This window comes from Hyperolius riggenbachi, chromosome 1, assembly GCF_040937935.1.
Source record: "Hyperolius riggenbachi isolate aHypRig1 chromosome 1, aHypRig1.pri, whole genome shotgun sequence".
NCBI lineage: Eukaryota > Metazoa > Chordata > Amphibia > Anura > Hyperoliidae > Hyperolius > Hyperolius riggenbachi.
This window is the reverse complement of record NC_090646.1, coordinates 495,907,936-495,925,438: the sequence shown is the minus strand read 5'-3', so window position 1 is coordinate 495,925,438 and position 17,503 is coordinate 495,907,936. Positions and strand designations below refer to the sequence as shown.

The window sequence follows — 17,503 nt, the reverse complement described above, 5'->3', positions numbered from 1 at the left end:
ACGACAATTTGTGCTAGAACGCAAGCCGGCTTCAGCAACTGTCGCTGCAGACCTTGCTGAGACTTTTGCAACTACCCGGGTGGCTGATACACGCAGAACTGTCCCATCCAGCTGGAGAGGAGGTCAGCCCAATACCTCGGCAGACCCTCCTGCCCCTGTGAGCCGTCCGCCACAGAGGCCACCCAGCGCAGCTGCTGCACCCAGGCCTGCAGCGCCTGGAGAGGTCACCTGTCACTACTGCCGCCAGCCCGGACACATGAAATTCGACTGTCCGGAGCGGAGACAGACACCACCAGCACCTGGATCATCTGCATCACCTGCACCTCACCCACAGCAGAGGCAACCCGCCAGCGAACCACAGCCTGGATCATCAGATTTTGTCCTGTTTGCCCGCGGAAAGGAAATCCGCGACCGAACCGACCAGCAGCAACTTGTTAGAGTGAACGGCAAAGTTGTCACCGGATTCCGAGACACCGGAGCTGACATCACGTTAGTTCACTCACACCTTGTGCCAAAGGAGAGCATCAGCTCCAGCCGATCCCTTGCCCTTACTGGAGTAGAAGGCACCCTTTTTCACATAGCCCACGCCAGAGTGAAGCTGGATTGGGGAGTGGGAGGGGTCCAAGAAAGGGTTGTTGGGGTTATGAAGGATCTCCCAGTCCCTGTGTTGCTAGGGACTGATTTGGGCAAGCTTGTGTCCTACTATGAACCTGCCACGACCGCCTTGTCGCTCACGGAAGGAGACGGACTCTCCACCCACCACCAGGTACTTTATACACTTGGGGGAGCACCAGGGGGAGGTGGGTTGAATGTGCCCAGTTCAAGGGTACCAGGTTCAATAGTGCCTGCTTCAAAGGCACCTGAGTTTGATGTACAGACTGTCTGTTGTGAGGATGCTGTAACTGTACCTGGGTTTACGGTACAAACTGTCCGTGATGAAAATGTTCCTGTTACTGTTATAAATGCTTGTGACAATGATGTAGGTAATGCCAATATGTGCCATTCTGACAGTGTACCTGTGCTAGCAATACCGCGCAGCTGCACTGCTCAGAACCCGAGCTCAGAACAGGTGGAGGGGGTTCCGGCCTCCTCCCCCTCCTCTGACCGCAGGGATGAGACCTTTCAGCCGCTGGCCTCGTGTGACATGAGCCAGTTGGCTGAAACTGACAGCGCCGTATTCTCAGCCGCACTACAAAGTGACCCAAGCCTGGAGGTGCTCATGCAGCAAGCCGCTGAGCCCCTCGCAGACGGGGCCGCTTTCAAGGTGTACTGGGAAGGTGGGAGACTGTACAGTGAGTCTGCACAGCCCCCTACAGGTAGATCCCCCGCGAATACCAAATGGCTTGTGGTCCCGAGTGCGTTCAGGGGACATGTGCTGAAATCCGCACATGGTAATCCTCTGACCGGGCACTCGGGTGTCCGCAAGACACTCGCCGGTATTCGGAAACAGTTTTATTGGCCCCGGATGAACAGGGATGTAGCCAACTACTGCAGGGCATGTGCCGTCTGTCAGGAGCTGGGAAGGTCCAGGGATTCCCGCGGGGTTCCCTTAGGTCCACAGCCACTCAGCAGGGGAACCCTGCGTGGGCTGGCTGTTGACCTAACCAACCCACTGCCCGTTGTCCGCAGTCCCGGCAGACACCACGTCCGACTGCAGTGGCGCAAACGCCCTGTCCAGAACGGTCCATGTTGGTTCAACACAAAGCAGGCAGCCGACACCAAAACGCCGACGGGCTATCCCGTTGCAACGGGGAACTAGATCAGACATCGCAGGTTAGCGGCAACGACACACATCTTGCTGATGCATGTCTATCTGCCTTCTCCCCAGGGGGGGCTGTCACGGACGGTTGCGTCCTGTAACCGCCCGTGAAGGAAAGCGATCGCGCTCGATCGCTCTGCATCGATTGCGCTTCAATCGATGCGATCTGGGTTGAGTGTGTAGGGGCAGCTGCAGTCCCTTCTCACTCAAGAGAGAGAGCACCAGCAGGCTGGATTGCTCTTTTGATATGCTAATGAGCCTAATCTGCCTGGAGGGCCCTGGCTTCAAGCTGTGCTGCTGGCCATCCATCAGGTACAAGGTGACAAGCATCCTGGCAGAAGCAATCTAGCTGGGGGGAAAGCCAGACCCACTGGCTCCCTCACTGCAGGGGAGATGACACCTAGCTGGCTGCCCCAAACTTCAAAGAAGCCTTTGCCTGGGAATAACCTCTGTCTCATAGCCATATCTATAACTTCCCAGATCTGTCATATTTCTGGGGTTCCTAAGGTGGCAGCAGTGCCAAACGTGGGGGAAGGGTAGCATGAGCCCCGGTGCTGGTTCTGAGGAAGTTTCAGAACATTCTGAGGTAAGGACTACCAGTTAGGCAGTCTCAAAATGCCCTAATGGTACCACAGGGGTCCCACCCCTCATGTTTGGTATCAGACTGCTGGGTACATCGAGGCAGATCTGGAAATATTAGTAAATCTGCCCTGACCTGTACGGTTCTGTGAGATAGAGCCCATATATGGGTAGATATGATTTCTAGCCCCAGTACAAGAGGAGGGCTCATCTCATCTTTGAAGGAGGTGTATAGCTCCCCGCCCTCACTCCCTCCTACTGAAGCAGGGGCATAAGAATGGCTGAGGACTAAAACTCAGTGTCCTCCACACTGAACCATCTTGCACTCATCAGATGCCAGCTTGAGGATATGCTGGCATCCACCTGGTCTGAACTCTGAACTCTGGACTTTGAAACCAAGGACTTTATGATTCTTCCCAAAATAAGGACATCTTTCCAGAACTAAGTATTTTTCTCCCTTCTTTTATTTTCATACTGGCTATCACTGTTTTCATAATTGTTGATTTTAAATAATTGTCTGTATATATTAATTATTTATATTGCGTGAATAAACGACTTTCTCCAAGTCATTCACTTTCCGCTACCCTACTTATCAGCACACACACAGAAGTGATCCCGTGTCTCTGAAGATACGCTACTGTTTGTTGTTGGCTAGACAGAATATCGTGTGTTTAACCGTTTTATTCGCAGGATTAGTCAGTCAGTTAGTGGGCCCCACGGTCCCATAGTAACCGCGGTGGTGGCAGTTTACTCTGAACCAGGAGGTGACGTTGTAATCACCCGTGTCTCACAGGCTCCCTTCTGAGTTGTCTGCGGCTAATTCTTAACGGTTCCTGCGCATTGACTGCGACCAGAGTTCGCACGATCTGTGCGCTGGCACCGTTTAGAAGGCTAGGTGCGGTCAGCCACTGAGGGCTCCTGTGACAATTACCAATTCTAAACTTTTTATTCTGTATCTTTTTTTTTTTATTTTGTCACTAATTATGCATCTTGTATATTGGTCTACACCATTGTCTGTATTATTATGTACTCCATGTTTGTTTCTTACTTTGTACAGCACCACGGAATATGTTGGCGCTTTATAAATTAATAATAATAATAATCTTGTCTGTGTGCTGTGTCAGCATTCCGCTAACACAGCCCTCCCATAGCCGACACCAACTTCTCCAGCCCTATATGTCATCACTGCCATGTAAGAGACAAAGATGTATGGCTACAGATAACCAAGTCCTTTTGTGCTTAGAGATGAGTAGCAAAAGGACTTGGTTATCTGTGGCCATAAATCGGCATCCGCCACATGGCACTGACAACACATGGGTGTTGGAGAAGGCAGTTTGAGCTATGGAAGAGCTGTGTTAGCAAAATGCTAAGGCTCTGAACACAATGGCTGCATTGCACTGCGATTTAAAATCGCATGTGATTTTTTTTTTATTGCAAAGGCTTCATGAAAATTAAAAAACACATACCACCGCTGTGTACAGGTCATCACGATTTTTTATGTTTTTTCAAAAGACCTTGCAATTAAAAAACACATGCAATTTAAAAAATGCAGCACAATGCAGCCAGTGTGTACAGGTCCTAACACAGGACACAGACAAGATTGTATAGAACGTGGATAGCAGATGAAGCTCTGCAGTCTATATCAGAAATTGCTGTGGTGGTTTTTGTTCATGAGACATGGCTTCAGGTGGAAGTGGGCTTAGGCAGAGACAGGGGGTGACTATAGAGTACATTATGTACCCATACTTGTTAAAGGGACACATTTTTGTTTTTAAAGGGGAAGACACATTTCTTTAGGTTCACTTTAACAAGAGTGGCCCATATTCAATTCACTTTTCCTCATGAGTTTTTTCCTCCTAGGAGATAATTTTTCATCTTCTATTTAAAATAATTTTTCAGTACATTGCAACTGATACAGCACCAAAATGTAGGTGAAAAAGTACTATTAAAATTATTCAGAGTATTTTCTTCTTTGCTGGTAGTTTAGAGGGTATTTTATTCACAATTTTGAAAATATCACATTGGAGAAAAAAAACTAAGGATAAAAAGTTAATTGCATATGGGCCCATGAATATTCATTTATAACTAGCCTTTGTAAGTAATTAAAACTCAATATGTATGTGAAACAAAAATGACCATACAATTACTGAGAAAGGTTGGACAAACTGGGCTTATTTAGCTTGGTTAAAAGGCGACTGAGAGATGACCTGATTAACATGTAAAAGTACATCAGAGGGCAATACAAAAGCTTGGCAGATGAGCTTTTTGGCCCAAGGGTTGCACGACGGACCAGGGGACATGATTTGCGTGTGGAGGAAAAAACGTTCTTGCAATCTATTTAGAAAGGGGTCCTTCACAGTGAGAGTGGTTAAAATCTGGACTATCTTACGTCAGAAAGTAGTTATGGCAAACTCTATACCTGCATTTAAAAAGGATGCTTTCCTTGCATTAAAAGGCATCCACGGCTATAATTATTAGGTAATTCCCGGAAGATTTGATCCAGGGATTTATCTGAATGCCACCTGGAGTCTGGATTTTTCCTTTTAAGGCTATTTGGCCCAGGCCTTGTAAGGTTTTTTGCCTTTCCCTGGATCAGCTGGGACATGTGCAGGTTCAGGATGGTGTTTCATTACTATTATTTATTTATTTATTTATTTATTACTTTTTTTTTCAGGTTGGACTTGATGGACGAATGTCTTTTTTTCAATCAAACTAGCTATGTAATTTCTATAAAAACCCTTGAAATGAAATTCATTCTGGACAGGTATGTACACTGCCAGTCATGAAGCCACTTTTTTCCCTTCTGCTTTTGCATAGGCTATAAAGTGCGTATTAACACATCTTACGCCTCATGAGAAAATGGCCTTCATGTTTTGATGAAACGCTGTGAGGTGTCAATATGCTCTGAATGTATATACACCTTGCAGAGTATGATGACTTTGTACCTATTTTTTACCATGCTTCAAAAAAATCAGGGAGTTAGCATAATGAGTATAGGAAGACAAGAAGCTGACAGCAATACAGGCTGTATACAATGGATTGTCATAGGGATAGAACAGATGTGACGCATCTGATTGACTGAGACACCTAGGAAAGGGTTACAGGTTTTTTTGATGGTTGTAATACTACTAACCAGACACGGTGTAATAGCAAGACAACTCCTACACCAAACTGTTCTCTGACTCCTAGATATACATTCTTAATTACTAATGACAGTAGGAAAGCACACTTTCTGTTTCATTCCATTATTCTTCTAAAGGGTTTCTGAAGTGTTCAAAATAATGAGGAGATACCATTACAGTTGCATAGCTTTTGTTTAATAATATCTTAGTAGAGCCGTGTTTCACCAGCCAAGGCCTTTGTCAGGTTAAGAGGCTTGTGTCAGAATATGCATGTTGTCGCTACTAAAATATTAATGCTCAATGCAAGGAAACTGTAGTGAAAACTTGTGTGTAAGGTGATATGTGTGTGTGTGTGTGTGTGTGTGTGTGTGTGTGTGTGTGTGTGTGTGTGTGTGTGTGTGTGTGTGTGTGTGTGTGTGTGTGTGTGTGTGTGTGTGTGTGTGTGTGTATGGCAAGATCTGAAAACTGCTGTTCACAAACGCTGTCCATCTAATCTGACTGAGCTGGAGCTGTGTTGCAAAGAAGAATGGGCAAGGATTTCAGTCTCTAGATGTGCAAAGCTGGTAGAGACATACCCTAAAAGACTGGCAGCTGTATTTGCAGCAAAAGGTGGTTCTACAAAGTATTGACTCAGGGGGCTGAATAATTACGCACACCCTACTTTGCAGTTATTGATTGTAAAAAATGTTTGGAATCATGTAAGATTTTCATTCCACTTCTCACGTGTACACCACTTTGTATTGGTCTTTCACGTGGAATTCCAATAAAATTGATTCATGTTTATGGCAGTAATGTGACGAAATGTGGAAAACTTCAAGGGGGCTGAATACTTTTGCAAGCCACTATATATATATATATATATATATATATATATAATGTGTGTATATATACATACATACACACCTTAGGATTATTTACTGCAGTAAATAGCTTGACGTTTTTCTCCGTGGAGAGATGGGAGGCGGGGTCAGGCACCAATAATCGAGTAATGCAGGGTCTTCGGTATGGCTTTGTGGGACAAGACATCGCAGGTAATATAACTTTTCTTTACAGCAAGGCTGCAGGATATTGTTAATTAGGATGGAGATTGGCTTTAAAGTACTCCTAACCCGAGTGACCTGTGTAAAAAACACCTCCAGATGATAACTCACCTACTCTGTATTCCAATCACTGTCTTTTCCATCCCGTCAACTCTTCCATTCTGCTGCAGTTTCCTCTTGTAAGCCCTGGCATTTTCACAGCAATGGCACTGAGTTTACGAATGGACACTGTGGTGGAACGGAAGAGCTGACGGGATAGAAAAAACAGTGGGCTTGATTCACTAAACCGCGATAACTCAAATATCACACCATATTAAAGATATCACACTTTATCAAAGTTAACACGCCTTATCAGAGTAGCATAGCAAGCGCTACAAACCCGCAGGGACTCAGGGCAGGGTGAGTGCCATTGCCAATTAGTAGGCATAATTTGTAGCGCTTGCAATGCTACTCTGATAAGGCATGTTAACTTTGATAAGGTGTGATATCTTTGATAAGGTGTGACATTTGAGTTATCATGGTTTAGTGAATCAAGCCCAGTGAGTGGAATGCAAGTATTATCTGGGGCTTTTTTTTACTCCAGGTATTAATTCCAGAACGAAGTTGCGGCCGGGGGCGGTACAAATGGGCGTGTTCCTAGGGCCAACAGAGGAGGATAACTGCCACTTCCTCCCTGCCTATAATCGATGTTCGTACTGCAGGGACCCCTGGGGGGCGCTGGACCATGAGGATGGTGCTGTGACCCCCCAAAAAATGTTATTAACCATGCAAACCACCCCTCTCAGTTCAGGGGTACTGTAAGCCTGCAGGAGGCAGCAAGAATCACTGCCGTCAGCTTGTCTTTAGGTTATGATGTTGCAACTAACATTTTAAACTGAAGATTGGCTATTTCAGTTATTTTTAAGGTTCTTCATGTAAATTTAGCATAAAAGTATCCTTATAGATTTATAGAAGTGCAAATTTCTCTTTGACGTTGTATCACAGTCATGCTGATAATGCCTTATTTGATGATTTATTAAAGACCCATGTTTTATGCCATATGAAAGACCCACATACACCAGCACCTCTGCTGCTCTCTTTTCCTCCAGGTTGGATGTAGAGGTATTTCATTTGGATGCAGAGTCCATACTGTCTGCTTTGATGGACTCAACAGGTATCTTATTATTCCAGCTACACTTGCTCAGCTTGGCTGTGATGATCTAATTCTGTATATGATCTCTTTTTCCAGTGAGGAGATTTTCATGCAGTAATACATGACAGTTCTTGCACAGAGCATTTATCGCTCATTGTCCTTTAATTCTCACTCCTTTATGCTATTCAGTGGATTCCCTTGACTCGTACATTTACTCTCCTTCTGTAACTGTCAGAGTTCCTGCCTCTAATTCTAAACCAGTGACATTATCAAAGCAGGTTTTCATTAGTGGAAAGGTCTGTAAACATGTTTAAAGTCAGGTTACATTAGAGTGTGCGGAAACAGTGGAAAGGGATCCAGAAACGTGGTAACAAAAAAAGGCATCTTGAGCCCTAGGCCTGTTGTGCGCTCTAATCGGATCTGTGTTATGCAGCATTGGCAAGGCTCTGCCTTTAATGAATATTTATTTGTCTGTGCTTGTATCCTTAAATGATTCATCTATTAAAATGTAAAGCATATTTAGAAAGTGGAGATGAAACCAAATAATAAAACTATTAACCATTGCAGCCGTTCTTATGCTAGTAAAACACGAAGGAACTTCCAAACTGATCAACGGAAATCAGACGATTATTTCCCACCTGTCCGATCGGTTTCTGATCCATAAAGGGATCAATTGTGCAAAGTTATTGGTTGGGAATAGTTTGGATATGTACACACAAAACAATTTCCCGTCAGATTACCCGTTGAATTAAATGTAAATGATTTAAATTTGTATTTTAGCGCATCAGCCTGTGCCGCCTCACTATGCCGTCATGCACACAGCTGCTGGACTGAGTATGTAAGTGGGGCCTGATATACAAAAGAACAATAAATTTGCAGAGCTCAGGCAGCGCACAGCAAATTTAACAGTACTAACAGTGGGGGAGCACCGGCCATTACTTTATTAGCTGCACATGCATTATTGAGATAAAGACTCCCGTTGCTATGGTAATGTTTGGCATAATGTGCATTACCATAGCAACACACATTAACTTGGTAATGCACACTTGGTAAAGTGCAACAGAACACTCTGCATGCAAACTATTTTTGGAAGCTAACTTCCTCCATTAATGTTAAATTTGGTGCATCTGTTTTGAATGCAAGATGTGTATCCTGCATATAATTGGGCTCTGCACACCTATGCTGTTAGTCATTCAAATGTATCCTGCCTTTCACTGCTGTCCAAAAATTGCAGTAGTCCAGGCAAAGGATGAGCAGCACATGGACCAGATGTTTGGCGGTGTAAGGGGATAGGTGGGGCAAATTTGGCGATGTTGCAGAGATGGAATTGGCAGGATCTGGGGATGTTCTGAATGTGCGGGGTGAAGGAGACTGTTGAGTTGAGGTTGACACCCAGGCAGCGGGTTTAAGGGACAGGCTGGATGGCCGAGTTGTTCATCACAATGGTGATGTTAGGTAATGGACTTCATGAGGGAGAGGCATAGTAGCGGCAAGAGGTAGTACAGGGATTGAGGTTAGGGATGTGATACATTTCAGTGCTTAGGATAAGTGAAGTTTGAGGAGGCAATTTCTTGTTTGTTAAGATACACTTGAAAATTAAAGGAAACTGCTCAGAGCAGATACCTAGATGTTTGCACATTTACATATTAATGTTCACAATAATGATTAGATTTTGATTTAATCATTTGCTTTTGGTGATTAGTTTGTACATAACAGCTAGGACTCATGGTTGATCATGATTAGATGATGAGGGTTTATATATTATAATGATATAAATACAGCAGGCATTGTGCACTAATAGGCATATGGTGTCTCCAAGCATTACTAACAACCACCCATATATAATATGATGCTGCTATAATATCAAAAGGTACCAGTGACCAGCAGAGCTGTTAAACACTATAATAAGGCATATTATGCACAGATGGGGGCATCTTGTAGCTCCTGCAACACGTACATAAGCAATCCGGCTTTTTCTCTAGCTCAGCATAGTGGTGGCCCACCCCCAGCTGCAGCTTGAATTAAAATGATGGATGGAGAGAAAAGTGGTACATCAGAACATTTTAACTGCAGCTCCCTGTTTAATGTGTGCGAGTATAAGCGCTCCAGATTAATAGAGCAATCACTCCCACCAGACTGTTTTTTCTTGTTGATGTAGCTTTTCCTTGGTTTAATTCAATGATTTCTACATTTCATTTTCTTTACAAATGTCTTCTTGTGAGTGTGTGGGAGTTAGACTAGATGTTTAATCAAGGCAACTTTTCAATTATATCTGCTGCTTTACTACTGACTTCTACAGTATACGGCTCTATAGGTCAGTATTATGATGATAGCCTTTTAGCCTACAGACATATCAGTATGCAGAGGCATAACTAAGGAGCTTGGGGCCCTGATGCGAGTTTTACATGGGGCCTCAAACAATCTATTGATGTGGAGTCTTAGAACCTACCAAGGACAGCTGCAGTGTCAGAGACGTGTAATCAGAGTAAGGAAATAGCTTAAGGATTACCATTATACAATGCACATATAGAGGTGTTCATTACCAGCATATCACCAATGAAAAGCTGACAAGATGAATGAGGGAGGACCCCTAGTGGCCCCTCTGGCCCAAGGGCCCCCGATGCGGTCGCGACCTCTGCATCCCCTGTTGCTACACCACTGTTATTCAGACATGATTTAAGTGCAGAAGAGTAAACCGTCGACACTCCAATCAAATGTAAACTGTCTTTATTGCTGCATATTACAATATTCCAACGTTTCGAGACAACAATGTGTCGCTTTCTCAAGGACAATAATGCCAAAGCAAATGTGCACTCCTGGAGAGAAAGCTTGATGTGCACGGATGGGTGCTGCAGTAGACATCAAGCTTTCTTTTCAGGAGTGCACATTTCTGGACATTTATATGCCACTGATTAGTATCGTTGTTCAAATTCGGCATTTAAAGCCAGTGGATACCATTTTTAAAAATAAAAAAGTCAGATACTCACCTAAGGAGAGGGAAGGCTCGGTCCTAATGAGCCTTCCCGCTCCTCTCCCGGTGCCCTCAGTGCTGCGCTGGCTCCCCCGTTCGCGTCCGCTGCCGCAGGGACTTCGGAGGTCTTCGGGTGCACTCGGGCTTCCGAAGACGGGCCGCTCCATACTACGCACGCGCGAGTGCGTCATAGAGGGCGCTCGCGCATGCGTAGTATGGAGCGGCCCGTCTTCGGGAGCCCGAGTGCTCCCGAAGGCTTCCGAAAGCTCCCTTCGCCATGCGGAAGTGGCAGTATTTGACCGAACTGGTCGAATACTGCCATGGGGGATCCTGCGCGGGACCGGGCATTGGGAGACGAGAGGGAAGGCTCATTAGGACCGAGCCTTCCCTCTCCTTAGGTGAGTATCTGACTTTTTTTTTTAAAAACGGTAAACATTCACTTTAAATGAAATACACTTTGTCCAGCTGCTCAGTGCTGAATGTGTGTCTTTGGCTTCGGAACACCGTAATGCCAAATTCTAACAACTACGCTACCCCTGATGCGTCACCCATTGAGTTACATTAGAATACAGCAATGTAAGACTACACCATCTTAACATTTATAACATTTAAATAAACTTTTTTTTATGCAGACCTTAGCAAAGTTAGCAAATCCCAGTTTGCATTGAAAGATTTAAAAGATAATTGCAATAGGAACCATGTTTTGGTAGCTTTGTTTAAAAAAGCTGCAGAGCTGCAATACGGAATGCTTCACCAATCCAGATAACATCACACTGCAATGGAGCTGAAAAGTCACACCGTATGTGTAACGATTGGTGTCAGCAAGAACAGATTTTCTGATTATTGGTGATCTGCAGTATAACCAATAATACAGATGCTATACCTGATTATGTAGTGATCTGCAGAATCACCAATAATGCTAGTATAGCAAGACACAGGACAATCGGATGTAAGGATAGGTGTTTGGTGCAACAGTAATACAACATATAATGATCACCCGAGGAGCGGGTGATACAGACTGCAGTCGGTGGTCACCCGAGGAGCAGGTGATACCAACCGTACTGCAGGTACTGATTACCCGAGGAGCAGGTGATTCAGACTGTACTGCAACTACTGGTCACCTGAAGAGCAGGTGATTCAGACTGTACTGCAGCTACTGGTCACCTGAGGAGCAGGTGATTCAGACTGTACTGTAGCTACTGATCACCTGAGGAGCAGGTAATTCAGACTGTACTATAGCTACTGATCACCTGAGGAGCAGGTGATAAAACTGTACAGAGAATCCCTCACGAGAGACTAGACTCACTGGTGAGGGCAGAAGAGTCAGACAAGCAGATTCGGCAACAGACGGACAGATACGGTACAAAGACAGAAGGCTAAATCAGAGTAGTATTCAGGCTGAGTCGGCAACAGGATCAGATAGGCAGAAGCACAGAATCAGTAGGCAGAAGAGTAGTCGAGGCTTAGCAGAAGGTCATAACAAATAATGCAATTCAATTAGTACTTTAGCTATCAACAGAATCTAACTAAGTGTGGATCCCCAGCTCCTGCTGGTTCTAGCACACTTTGGGATCTGACTAAGGTCTGAGTGCTAACACGTAGCATTTGCAACAGCAGACGAGGAGCTACTGACAGGCATGTCCTATATATACTGAGAGCGCCCGATAGCGCCGCCCCAGTCACTCAGCCAATCAGGAGCACTGCTGGAGTCAGCTGACCGGCCGATTAGCTGACTCCCCTTCTATTCGCATAAAGGTCTTGTCGCATGGCGCGCGCGTAGCCCTCAGTCTATGTGCAACTGAAGGGCCAGGCAAAACTCCACCATGTAATAGCGTGGCGGAGGCTGCCGGCTGAGACGCGGAGACAGCCGCCATGCCGCTCACCGCTGCGGCGGCCTCTCCGCTATTCACAGTCCCAGGCAAAACTCCACCATGTATTAGCGCGGCGGAAACCGCCAGCTGAGACGCGGAGACAGCCGCCATGCCGCTCACTGCTGCGGCGGCATCTCCGCTATCCATTACAGTATGGTAGTATTATGGTGCGATCATACAGTGAGGCATACAGTACACTGAAAGTATGCCTCACTGCCACTTTAAATGCCCTGTAAATGCACTGCATGCTGTGCGTTACCGACGGAATGCACCACAATAAATGGGATAGTTCCATAGGAATATCATAGCATTTTGAATGCAATGATACTGTCAGTTGCAATGCAACGGACATAGGCCCTTATCCAATTAACCTTTTCTCCAGATATTTCTCCCAGGAGATAATTTCAGCATTTAGCAATTTAAAAGTTATTCAAAAGTAGATAAAAAAGTAATATCAAACCTATTTTGAGTAGTTTCTAACATACTAAGAGCTTTAAAGTTATTTTATTAATAAGATCTGAAAATATCTTTTTTAAGGAAAGCTTAGTAGAAAAGTTAATAGGCAGGCCCGGATTTACATCATAGGAGCCTATAGGCACAGATGTCCTGGCACCCTACACTTCACCCTCTGCGAACCTGCAAACCCCATGATGCAGCGCAAATGTGCTGGCTGGCCCCGCTTTGACCTCTCCTTTATTTCTTCTGCCCGGTGTCGGTAGCCACAGGTGTCCCTTAATACTGAGTGTACCTCTGGCTACCTAATACTAAGTAGCTACAGGTTTCTGCAGGTATTAGGTAGCTAGAGGTGTCCTCGACTGAAGGGAGATCTCGTCAGTGGAATGCTGAGAGCTGAGTGAGTGACCTCTCATTTATGCTGCACTCTGCGTAGGCAAGGAGAGAGGCACTCGAGGAGGGGAGAGAGCTGCCTTTTCCTCATCAGGCTCCGGTAGGCACCTGCCTACAGTGCCTTATGGTAGATCTGACCCTGTTAATAGGCTTTGGGCCCTAGTGTGAAAGGAGCCGAAGTGAATTATACATTCCAGTGGTTGGTGGCATCCTATGACAAGGTTTGTGCTGCTTGTGACAACCAGAGCAATTTTATACTGAATGGCCCAAAAGCCTGAGTATAAAAAAATCAATTAGTTGCTATAGCAAGTACGGCATATGTCCTTATCGGTGGTTATCACAAATCAGCACACATTGTTGCTTTATTCTTTGTCATCATTTTTATGCCTAGACGCTAGGGAATTTCCCTGCTGTTGTCTCCCTTCCAGTATTATAATCATGCCCAAAGAACGAGGAGAGAAATAATCAAACATTCTGCTAGGAGCATGTATTTAAGACAAAAAAAGCTATTACTGATTTCATAAGCTGATGCATAGCCGTAATTGTCGCATGTGTTTCTTAGAATGTGGGATTTAGCAGAGGTCTCCTATCTGATGAGTAAAACAAGCTGTATGGAGCTTCCTCTGGGTTTGTTTATGCAGTGAATATATTTCATTTGGAAGTAGTTTGCAGCTTAAACCTTGGACAGGTTTATGCAGATGTAAGATTAATGCTCTGATGCTTTTCTCTCTACCTGTAGGATATTCTAAATTAAGCGTGAATCACTTCTGTTCTCTCCAAAGGAAAGATCAACAGTGCTCAGCAGGATGCTGGGCTGAATGGATTTATTATGATGCAAATTGATAAAAAGCTGCATTTTGGGGGTCACATGAGGTGCTCACACAGCTGCAGACTGCCTCATCTAACTGAAGGGTGGTTAGCAGTCCATCATTAGTAAATAGAATGGATAATGCTGTCAGCAAGTTGGGGGTAAAGGTACTTGGAATCTACTTTTCTTTTGCAAATAAGAAGAAAACCTTTTAAGCTTCATCTCCTTTATTTATTTTATACATTTATATATTTTCCGCAGAGTTTTACAGAGCCCATTGATTACACATCAGCCACTGTCTCAGAAAAGGACTCTGATGTTCCTATCTGATTACACATCAGCCACTATCCCAGATGTCTCAGAAAAGGACTTTGATGTTCCTATCTGATTACACATCAGCCACTGTCTCAGAAAAGGACTCTGATGTTCCTATCTGATTACACATCAGCCACTATCCCAGATGTCCCAGAAAAGGACTTTGATGTTCCTATCTGATTACACATAAGCCACTACCCAGAAAAGGACTTTGATGTTCCTATCTGATTACACATCAGCCACTGTCTCAGAAAATGACTCTGATGTACCTATCTGATTACACATCAGCCACTGTCCCAGAAAATGACTCTGATGTACCTATCTGATTAAACATCAGCCACTGTCCCAGAAAATGACTCTGATGTACCTATCTGATTACACATCAGCCACTGTCCCGGAAAAGGACTCTGATGTACCTATCTGACTCTAGGGACACATCTGGAAGAAAAACAATTTTTATTTTGTGCAGAAAGCCGAGCATAGTTCGAGCAGAGTGTTCCTGATAGGTGCCTGCAGAATCAATCTTTGACTATCAAAACTGACTATTCATTGTTTTTATCTGTTTTAAATAACAGCATATCATATTTATTGTATTACAATGTAGATATGTTCAGTAAAGGACAAAGTCAAGTTTTATCTGGACAAAAATATTGTTTTTGCTGTTGACATACATTGACAACATTATTTTAGTAGCTGTATTGTAGTTTGTTGTGGAACACTGGGATCCTGGACTTAAAGGATGATTGACCTGAGAGGGATATGGAGTCTGCCATGATTTTTTTTTTTTTTTAACATAATACCAGTTGCCCGGTATCCTGCTAATCTTTCATGCATCAGTTGTGTCTGAATCACACACCAATAACCAATATCAGAAGTAACAAGAAAGGCAGCGATGAGCTGCCTTTCTTGTTTCGCTTTCCTCATCACCATGGCAACGCGCGGAGTGACGTCATGGACGTCAGCCGCCTCCGATCCAGCCCTTAGTGCTGGCCGGAACTGTTTGGTCCGGCTGCGCTGGGCTCGGGCGGCTGGGGGGACCCTCTTTCGCCGCTGCACGTGGCGAATCGCCGCACTGCGGCGGCGATCAGGTAGCACACGCGGCTGGCAAAGTGCCGGCTGTGTGTGAACCTTTTTATTTGATAAAAATCGGCCCAGCAGGGCCTGAGCGGCAGCCTCCGGCGGTAATGGACTCTCGTCCATACTGCCAGGCTGGTTAATAATTCCTTTTTTTGTATAGTGCTTTTCTCCTGTCGGACTCAAAGCGCTTGTGAGGCAGCCACTAGAGCGCACTCAGTAGGCAGTAGCAGTGTTAGGGAGTCTCGCCCAAAGAACTCCTACTGAATAGGTGCTAGCTTACTGAGCAGGCAGAGCCGAGATTCAAACTCAGGTCTCCTGTGTCAGAGGCAGAGCCCTTAACCAGTACACTATCCAGCCACTATGGTAGGGATTAGATTGTGAGCGCCTCTGAGGGACAGTTAGTGACAAGACAATATACTCTGTACAGCGCTGCAGAAGATGTCGGCGCTATATAAATACTAAATAATAATAATAATAACAGCCAACCCTTTTTTTCTAATCAGAGGGTAAGGGAGAAAGTGTGTGGTGCCCCCTCCCAGATCTTATCATGGGATGCCATGCTATTAAGATGATGCAGTGCCTCAACTCCAGAATCAGGTGTGGGGCCTAGAAAGAAACTCTAGCATAAAGTCATCACTGGAACCTGTGGGGGTCCTGGTGGGGCGTACATAGATCTTTACCACCCAATCTTTTTGTCGCAGCTTGAGCCAAATGACGGCTCTCTCTGCTGCCGCTCAAATTCCAGGCAGCGTTAATTGCTATTCCTTTTCCAAGTCATAGAAACTGTGAGAGAGAAGTAATTTGCAGTCCAACGATCGCTGGCACCCAAATTATACTGCTGCGCAGCCATAGACATAACATTCTGTCTATGGCAGCACCCAGATCATTTGCAGTGCGGGGAAGAGTATGCGCTGAAATGACTTGCTTCGCTTGGTGGGCAGTATATCGAACTTAGTCATGCAACACCATCAACAGGCACTCTTCCCACAGACTGACCTAGACCTAAATTGCCTTGTCACTAAGACTTTAACCTCGCTGTATGATCTCGCATTTTGTATCTTGTACTTTGCTCCTTCATGTCTATCACCCTGTGTATTTCATATATTGTACAGCACTACATAATATGTTGGTGCTGTTCTAAATACACTAAATAATAATAATAGGGGGGATTGGAGGAGACGTCACGCCATATGTAAGTACTACTGTAGATAGTTTTTAATAATATTAGTTAGAATATGTAGACAGTCTACTGAATCAGTGTACTCTGTTACAGTGGGCTGATTTCATTCAACTGCTGAAATCAGATTGGTTGTTCTGGGCAACTTCACCACTTCAGTTTTTCTGTGCACTTGTCTTGAGAAATCAGCCCTAGTGTCAACTGGCTATATAGAGAGGGTAATTTGTAGTGTAAGCACAATCCAGCCACATAGTTAGTGAGTTTTAAAGGCTCATACTTACGTCTCAATAATCTGCCCTTCTAAACTTGGTCTGTTGAAAGATAGTTGGCCGTGAGTAAGGCTGGCAAACAATTGATAACAGGTTGTTGGCCAGATCCAACCGGTGGATCAACCTGCCCAACTATCATGCAGTTTGGAATGTGTGTACAAGTCTTTTGAACAATTACACACGATGCAGACATGTTGAGCAGTTTGTCGTTTAGCTTGCGCACATAGTATTTAAATAAGTTGGTTATTTACTGTAGTTGGTTGGCATGTGTGTACATATTTGTTGTGTAAACAAGTTGTGCAGTTGGTCATGTTGTGCGGTTGATTGTGCATTATGTTAGATGTATAAATGACCCTTTAGGGTAGGGCTTGCTCCTTGTGGACCTTTGTCATTGCTTTTTATGACTTGCCACAACTGTATGTATTTGTCATAGACACATTTATGTATTTGCACTTGTGTTTTATCTACTATTTGTCTGCACTGTATGTAGAGTGCCATTGGGGAAGAGGAGTGTTTGTCACCCTATTGCCATAACAT

At 44.5% G+C, this 17,503-nt stretch overlaps 1 protein-coding gene across 18 annotated transcripts in view; it reads left to right on the top strand.

The window, feature by feature from the left end:
* ARVCF (ARVCF delta catenin family member) overlaps positions 1–17,503 on the top strand; it is a 1,120,703-nt gene that overhangs the window by 467,531 nt on the left and 635,669 nt on the right. Inside the window, exon 1 of one of the 18 annotated variants that reach the window (XM_068243388.1) lies at positions 5,085–5,102. The exons of the other annotated variants lie outside the window; for them this stretch is intronic. The gene's annotated coding sequence lies outside the window, so the exon portion shown is untranslated. Of the gene's footprint in view, positions 1–5,084; positions 5,103–17,503 lie in introns of those variants that run through there. 18 annotated transcript variants of the gene reach the window in all.